This window comes from Tenrec ecaudatus, chromosome X, assembly GCF_050624435.1.
Source record: "Tenrec ecaudatus isolate mTenEca1 chromosome X, mTenEca1.hap1, whole genome shotgun sequence".
Taxonomy (NCBI): domain Eukaryota; kingdom Metazoa; phylum Chordata; class Mammalia; order Afrosoricida; family Tenrecidae; genus Tenrec; species Tenrec ecaudatus.
This window is the reverse complement of record NC_134548.1, coordinates 73,224,410-73,231,438: the sequence shown is the minus strand read 5'-3', so window position 1 is coordinate 73,231,438 and position 7,029 is coordinate 73,224,410. Positions and strand designations below refer to the sequence as shown.

The window sequence follows — 7,029 nt, the reverse complement described above, 5'->3', positions numbered from 1 at the left end:
CTCAAAGATTTGGGTACATCGTATTATCATTCTCCTTGGTGTCTAGAAACTTCCTGATTTCATCTCTGACCTGGGACAGTACACACTCCTTTTACAATACAGAGTTATTCATCCTCCAATTGTTTTCCCAGTCATCCTTTTTGTTATTTCCAGACTTATGGCATAGTGGTCTGAGAGAGAAGTCTGTATGATCTCTATGTGCTTGAATTTACACAGACTCAACTTGTGTCCCAGCATTTGAGTATGTGCCATGTGGGCTTGAAAAGGTTGTGAATTAGTTGTATTTGGGTGGAGAACTCTAAAAATATCTATCAGGTCAAGTTGTATAATCATAATATTGTCTCATCTTCAGAGTGGGCACTCAGATGTTTGATACATCCTCTCTGTGACAATTCTCAGGGAATACAAATACAGAAACTTAGTCCTATATCCTTAACTATCAGACAGGCTATACAATTTACTTTGTATAGTCTTTTATGAGACTGAGCAGAGGTCTCCATCCTACCCCTCCCTGTCATAAATGCTTTAGAACATTTGGACTTGGATCCTAACTTAATAAGTTCCCCTCCCCCTCCCGCCCAACTTCCTTCTCTACAGTTCCAAAGTCCATATCTGTTCTGGGTGTGGGAAGAAGGAAATAAACCTCTGGGCTGTCATACACTTGATCACTAGGCATTTCTGAGAGAACTAAGGCTGGCGACTCCTCCCTTCTCTACATTAGCATTTCCATTTGGCTTGAGTCAGATTATAGTTCACAAGTATCTGGACACGCTTAATCATATCTAGTGGTTAATGACTCAGACTTTGCCCTACCAACTCATTCTTCTGGAAGTCCTCCTCCCTGGATACTGCTTCAAATGCTTAAAGTCAGAAGACAATGCGTCAGGCCTGCTTGAAGAACAGTATCTCTTCCCAGGCAACATCGCTTCATCAAAAAGTAAGACTATTAGGCAGTAGAATTGCCATATTATCTACTCCCCTTCTATCCCTGTCCATGGTGGTTAACTGATATTATTTCTGATGAGGTATTGACTCTCAACCTTTTCTCTGGAGATTATCATCCACTCTTTTCTCCTTATACTTTACATCCTTGAACATCTTTCCCTTTAACTCACAACATCTAGAGCAGCGGTTTTCAACCTGTATTAAAATTGCAGTTATGAAGTGGCAACAAAAATAATTTTATGGTTGGGGGTCACAACAATATGAGGAACTGTATTAAAGGGGCACAGCATTAGGAAGGTTGAGAACCACTGATCTAGACTATGCCTTCTCTGTGGAGTTATAGATATAAAAATTGACAGAGTTGGGAGGACTCATTTAATTTAAAGTCCTCATTACAAATTAAGCCCAGAGATAATAAGGGGCTGAGTCAAAGCCACACAACTAACTTCCAGAGAAAGTGGAGTTGGATCCTAGATCATTTGACTCTAGCCAGTTCTTTTTGCAGAAAAGATGTACTTGGACTTTAAATAAACTATACTCCAATTTCACCTATATTTTTGCCTGTAATTTTTAGACATATATTTTATTAAATTTTTAATTTATTACCGACCTCAAAATATTCTGAGTTCTCAGATTGTTTACCTTTGTTAATGCAGGCTACCTTCAAGCTGGTCGCCTCAGATGGAAAATTGAAGCAATGCAGTGTTAACATATATTTAAAAAGTAGAAAGTATCAGTGACTGTTAAACAGTAGAAACTCAATAGCTGTTGAATCCCCTTCTTCCTTTAAAAAAACTATGTAGTTTTCCCCTATGCATACACTGTTACGTGTATAGGCTAATACAGTAACATTCCCCACATGAACTAATTAATTCTTTCCTGTGGCTTTCTTTAGTTGTAAAATATAGAGAATCAAATTATACCATCTCCCAAGATACTTTAGAGCTTTATATGAAGAAATATTGGGTTTGGCATATAGAAAGTTCTTTTTATTGCTAATTTAAAAATTTTCTATTATAAAGCAGTCTTGACATCAGAATAATAGGCTGAGCTGATAACTATGTGCCACAACAAAGAGGGGAAATTATGGAGATGTGGCCTCTTCTAGTACCTATTAACCTTTTCAAAGGACTCCATTGTTTCAAGTGGGATTCCCAGCTTCATCCTATGGCTTTTTCTAGTCACTAGAATAGAGAATTAGCTTCCCCTTCTCAGCTGAGATCAGCTGGCAAGCAACTCATAGTGACACTATGTGGCAGAGTAGGACATCCCATAGGTTTTACTAAACTTTTATCTTTACTGAAACAGATGACCAACCTTTTGGTTAACAGCACTTAATAGTGTTTCACTAGGGCTTTTAGCAAGATTTGGTAACAGAAATGCAGTTCACGCCCTTGGAATTTCTCCTGAAATCCTATCCAGTATTTGGAAAACACCTGGATACAGTCAAAGAACCATCCCATGCTTTATACTCTACCAACCCTGAACAAGACATAGTAGTAGTAGTAGTAGTAGTAGTAGTAGTAGTAGTAGTAGTAGTAGTAGTAGTAGTAGTAGTAGTAGTATTTTGGGAAGAGAGAACTCTGTTCTCTCTCTAGCTCCCTCATTTCATTATAGTAAGTCCTACCAAACTGGAGCCCTGGACTTAATTTCTAACCAAAGCCCTGTAATCCAGGTTACTGATTGAGCAGGCGCTGAGAAGCTCAGACTGGAGTATACAACTCAGCATAACTAGGCTACTGACATTAATATGGAAGTGCTTCTCTAATAAAGGTAATACCACCACCACCACCCTCTTTCTGAACTCTACCTCACCTGCCTTCCTGTTCTAAAAGCGTCTTTTAGCTGGGCATAGGAAATTTTTAGACCACTGATAGAGAAAGTCAGTGGTTAAGATGTTGTAGGAAACTTCACTGGGTGTTCAGGGAAGTTAACACAAACAATAGGATTTTGGGTTTCTCTCCCTCAAATGGCCAGAATCACACTAGCTTAAATGCATCAGGAAAGTTCCTGGAGTAGTTAATTTCACTGTTGAAACACCATGTGGTTCATATTGTCTCAAAGGTTGGGGTGTTTACTGAGGTGATGAATTTGAGGATTATGTAAAAGGGAGGCTTAAATACTACAAAATGACAATGCTTGGTTTTGTGTTGGGAATTGCAGATGAGCACAGAGTAAGCAAATAAATTATAGCTGAACGAAGTTATTGACTATTTCTTACTCTTATTGTCAAAATAGCAGAACTATTTTAGAAAATTCAAGTTTAAATTCTAACTACCAGTACCTGGCTGCAAGAGTTTCAGCAAACACCTTCCCTCCTTTGGTCTCAGTTTCCTTTATCAAGGAATTTTAAAAAGATTATTTGTAAAGCTCATTTTGGTTGTATGCTGGACACAAATGGAGGTTATAGTACTAGCTCTCACAACTTCAAGTTAGTCCTTTTCTCTTTGTGTCTCAATTTCCTCACCTCTGACATGCACAGTGAAAATAACTAAAGAATTTAAATTATACTTGTAGTTTCCAGAATGATATATACTCTCCATTTTCCATTTCACAAAAAAAAGGTCTATGACCACAGGATGTGAGGAAAACAAGATCTGGAGCTATTTGAGTCACAGAGGGAACAAAGTGTACAAAGAGTAAAGAAAACAAAAGACCCAAAGTTGAATGTTGATTGTTTCATTATGAGCCCCAGTGATGCACTGAGCTGCTAACCACAAGGTAAACCATTTGAAACTACCAGCTGCTTAGCAAGAGAAAGATAAGGCATTCTATACTTGTAAAGAGTTACAAAGTCAGAAACCCACATGAAGCAGTTCTACTGTCTTATAGGAGTCTATGAGCTTGAATCAACTTAATTGTAGTGTTTGGTTTTTGTTTGGTTCCATTCAGAGGACTGCTGATGTTGGAGATCGGGATACAAGGATAGTTCAGCATTCCTGTGTTCAACTGAGTGATGATTTCTAGGATGTTGGTTGTTGTTAGATGCCATACAGTTGGTTCTGTCCCTTAGTGACCCTATGTACAACAGAACAGAACACTGCCCAGTGCTATGCCATCCTCACAATTGTTGATATATTTGAGTCCATTGTTGCAACCACTGTGCCAATCCATCTTTGAGAGTCTTCCTCTTTTTTCAATGACCCTGTATTTTACCAATCATGGTGTCTTTTTCAAGGAACTAGTCTCTCCTGAAAGCATGTCCAAAGTATGTGAGAAAAAGTCCTTGCTTCTAAGGAGCATTGTGACTGTACTTCTTCTGAGACAGACTTGTTTGTTCTTTGGGGAGTTAATGGTAATTTCAATATTCTTTGCCAGCACTATATTTAAAATTCTTCTTTAATCTTCCTTATTCAATGTCCAACTTTCATAAGAGATGAATGAAAATACCATGGTATGAGTCAGGTGCACATTTTAAAGAGGTCTTGTGCAACAGATTTACCCAGTACATTGTATTGTGTGATCTCTTGACTGCTGCTTCCATAAACATTGACTGTGGATACAAACAAAATGAAATCTGACAATTTCCATCTTTTTCCATTCATCATGATGATATCTATTGGCCTGTTGTGAGGATTTTAGTTAGTTTGTTTTTTACATTAAGTGGTAATCTATATTGAAGGCTGATCTTATAATCAATATTAAAGGTCTTGATCTTCATCAGCAAGTACTTCAATCTTACTTGCTTTCAGCAAACCAAGTTGTATCGTCTGTATATCACATGCTGTTAATAAGCATTCCTCCAATCCTGATGCCATGCCCTTTTTTTTTATATAGTCCACTTTCTCAGATTATTCACTCAGGATAACACTTGAATCAATATGGTGTGGGGATACAACAACTCCCCTGATTCTAAACCATGGACTGCTGAAAGGACAAACCAATATGTCTTGAAAGAAGTATAACCAGGTGCTCCTTAGAGGCAAGGATGGTAAGACTTCATCTTATATACTTTGGACATGTTGTCAGAAGAGACCAGTCCCAAGAGAAGGACATCATGCTACAGTGGAGGGGCAGCTAAAACGAAGGAGACCCTCAATGAGATGAATGGACACAGTGGCTGCAATGATGGGTTCCAGCATAGGAACAATTTTGAGGATTTTGAAGGACCCAGCAGTGTTTCATTCTGTGTACATTGGGTTACTGTGAGTCAATATTGACTTGATGCCAACGAGTTTGTTTTACTATTCCCTTTTTTTTCTGTTCACACAACTCTCTCTTGATCTATGCAAAAATTCCACATATGAAAAATTAAATGTTATAGAAATCCACACGGTCAAATGTCTTTCCATAGTCAATAAAACATAAGTAAAATATCTTACTGGCATTCTCTACTTTCTACCAAGATCCACCTGACATCTGCAATGATAAGCATTGTTCTATATACTCTTCTGAATCCATCTATCTCCCAAATTTCTTGGCAGAGATAAGTCAGTGCTACCAGTGCTACATGAGCAAGTTGAAATATTTCAATAGTTATTTTGTCAATTCCTGGAGCTTTGTTTTTGGCTAATGCCTTCAGTGAAGCTTGGATTCTTCCATCAGTATCATTGGTTCTTTTTTATTTTAGGAAATAAAATCTGTATATTTTATCTTTCAATTTCCATAAACTTTTTGTCTTTATCTTTTTCAAAATCATTTTATTAGGACAAAATGCAGCCATCACACTATTCAATAGTTCAGTCATATCAAGCAGTGCTGTACAACCTCTACCCCAATCATTTTCAAAGCATTTTCTTCCTTCTTGTATTCTTTGATATTGGATCCCTATTTACCTCTCCCTCCCCCACCATAGCCCCCAGTAACCCTTATTCTAGTTATTCATCTAATATCTAGTCTCAATGTAGTTTCTATAGATTCACCCAACCTGGGTTTCATATACAAAAAAACATAGAAAGATACATAACAGAGTGTCAAGAATGCTACCAGCAAGAGCAAAATACAACAGAGATAACCCTCAATCTGGAAACAAACAAAAATTTTAAACCCCACAAAATATTAAAACCCTGATAAAGCTCCATGTACATCCAAAGAGAGAACAAATGACAAGATTTTAACCATCTAACTCAAATTTATAATTTTGTTTATTTATTTAAATTTAGATCATTCTTTTGGGGCTCTTACAAATCTTGTTACACTCCATACATCAATTGTATCAGACATTTTAATACATATATTGCCATCGTTTTTGTTTTTTTCTAGACATTTACTTTCCATTGAGCCCTTGGGTTCAGCTCCTTTTTTCCTCTCCCCATCACCTTCGTTGCCCCTTGATAGATTGTTAAGATTTTCATATCTCACACTGATCGCAGTCTCCCTTCCTCTCTGGTTTCTGTTGTTCTTCCCCCTGGCTGGGGTGTGTGGTTACATGCCACCCATTGCGATTGGTGCCCCTCCCTCCCCACCTATCTCCACCTTCCCCCTTCCCCTTTTGATATTGATATTCCTATTCTTGTTCCTTGGTTACATGTGTCGTGAGTTTTATCTCTTGCCTATACCTATGTACATGCTCCCATCTAGTCCGGAGTGGGAGAATCACTGGGGTCATGATTGTAGGCATGAGGAGACCTCAAGGGATTATACTGCATGATCCATCGGTGCTCTACTTCACCCTGATTGACCAATCCCCTCCCTGAGACCCATCTGTGGGCAGATGTCCCATGTGAACAGGTGGGCTTTGAGTCTCCTCTCCAACCCTCCTCATTTTCACCAATGCATTTTTTAAAATCATTTTTATTGGGGGCTTGTACAATTCTTATCACAGTCCACACATACATCTATTGTGTCAAGCACATGTGTACATTTGTTGCCATCATCATTCTCAAAACATTTGCCTTCCACTTGAGCCCTTCATATCGGCTGCTAACCCGCTCCTCCCTCCTCATTCCCCCTTACCTCGTGAACCCTTCATAACTCATAAATTATTACTATTTTGTCATATGTTACACTGTCCGACATCTCCCCCCGCCTTCTTCTCTGCCGTCCATCCCCCAGGGAGGAGGCCATACGTAGATTCTAGTAATCAGTTCCCCCTTTCTACCTCACATTCCCTCCACCCCCAGACATCGCCACTCTCACCACTGG

General features: G+C 38.6%; 1 protein-coding gene across 1 annotated transcript in view; it reads left to right on the top strand.

The window, feature by feature from the left end:
• Window positions 1-816: 816 nt before the first annotated feature.
• HEPH (hephaestin) overlaps window positions 817-7,029 on the top strand; it is a 192,176-nt gene continuing 185,963 nt past the window's right edge. Inside the window, exon 1 of the mRNA XM_075538245.1 lies at window positions 817-937. The gene's annotated coding sequence lies outside the window, so the exon portion shown is untranslated. The remainder of the gene's footprint in view (window positions 938-7,029) is intronic.